The 1,740-nt window shown below is 43.5% G+C and overlaps 1 protein-coding gene across 1 annotated transcript in view; it reads left to right on the forward strand.

Annotated features, from left to right (window-relative positions):
• LOC109464206 overlaps positions 1-1,740 on the forward strand; it is an 8,119-nt gene that overhangs the window by 280 nt on the left and 6,099 nt on the right. The gene's annotated exons all lie outside the window — the stretch shown is intronic.

A 1,740-nucleotide genomic window follows, 5' to 3' on the forward strand; every position in this document is an offset into this window, starting at 1 on the left:
TGTACGGGTCGTACACACCCGCACACGTCCCCCCCTCAATATGCCTTTTGTAATGTAAAGTAGCATCATAGCCGTTTATCCCCCCTTCTTGTTTGCATAATTTTGTTTTCTTTATTAATTGTACATGGTGCTTGGGCTTTGTGACTTTTTGTTTGTGTTTTGTGTGCCTCCAATATTTCCAGTGTACTTCGGCCGGTCTTTCAGCTCAGCTGGAACAAACTGTACGTCTCGTTCTTCTGTGTCTTGCCTTGACGCAGCTAGTCACGGGAGCAGATATTAGTCTCGTCTGGGCACCAGTCGTTAGAAGTCGTCCCAAGCTCTTTATTCCGCGCTGTGCAACAAGCCTCGCTGAGGCGGTGACCCACGGGCCGAACATCTTGTGCCACAGCACGGCCTTGAGTCGGGACACAGCGTATAGTCCGGAGGGGTGTACATCGGTCCTCTGGTCCGGTCTAATACTCTCTTGCACGCGGACTATCACTCGCCTATGCCCGCAGCCTGGTTCCCAGGATCCTGGCTACCGGCTTTCCAAAGAACGAGGCATACTCTGACGTTCACAATCTTCCCAATCAACCTCAGCTTGGAGAGTCGTCTTGTCCCAGTTCGTCTTGCCAGTGTCCCACGGCGTTCTTGTCTTGAAAACTGCTCCAATTTACGTAGAAAGGCGCAATACCGATATTCCTGTGTTGATGATGAGATATGACACAATCTCTCACCATGGACCCTTTTCTACCTCCATGCTCTCACTAAGTTCCTAGCGTGTTGCTTGTGTCCAGTATAGTTGTACAATGCACGCTCCACAACCAGGCATGTAACGGAAAGATTTCAAAAACAATGACCCGAGCGTTGATTGGCCCTCTTTTCAAACCCCAACAAAGAGAAATGCATGCAATTGGCTGGTCTGGTTTACAGGTCACCGCAGGAATAATGATATACAAAGAGTTGTGAAATGTCCTGCTTGTCTATTATGTAAAAGTTGCACGCACACTAATAAAAAACATACTATATAGGCTATAAAATAGTCTGGAATGTTATCATCAACACATAATTTGCAGTTTACCCGTGTAATGTTTTCAACTTCGTGTTCTTAAAGTATAAAAATTAAATATAACCAAGGAAGTTAAACCTCTCTTATATAAAAACAAACAAACAAGGTAAATAAGACATAGGCGCCGTCTCGTCTCTGACCATGACACCACAATACACATCTTACAACAATGTACAAGTAAACTATGCATCTTTTGCCTCTTCCAAAAAAATTATTTTTACACTAAAGTGGGCTGATATTTGAAAAAACACCAGAGCGGTCCCTCTCATTACCAAAGAAAACGACCATGTTTACAAAGGTGAAATATGTCAAGGTCGAAGGTTCCCAATAGACTAGTTTGGTAAAATTCTGATCAGTAATTGTGTTGTTGTTTTTGCCCACTGTAGATTCAATATGGTGCCGGTATAATGAGGCGTTAATATATGCGGGGAGACGATGGACCACACAAAGAAATCTACTCATTGTTCATAGCAAGGGTTATAGTTACAAATATATACAGGGATACACTTAGACCCCATTCATACCAAGGACGTTATATCATAACCTAGTTGAAGCTCCGTGTTCATATAAAATCCTTGTTCATACCAAGCTTCATATATCCTTCTAGATTCTTTAGCAGAGTTTATATAAGCCTGGCGTGGCCCAAAAGTCAACCAGACTCTGGCGAGGGCGAGTTTATAGCAGACATCCGG

This window comes from Branchiostoma belcheri, unplaced genomic scaffold (assembly GCF_001625305.1).
Source record: "Branchiostoma belcheri isolate BF01 breed outbred unplaced genomic scaffold, Haploidv18h27 scaffold134, whole genome shotgun sequence".
Taxonomy (NCBI): Eukaryota; Metazoa; Chordata; class Leptocardii; order Amphioxiformes; family Branchiostomatidae; genus Branchiostoma; species Branchiostoma belcheri.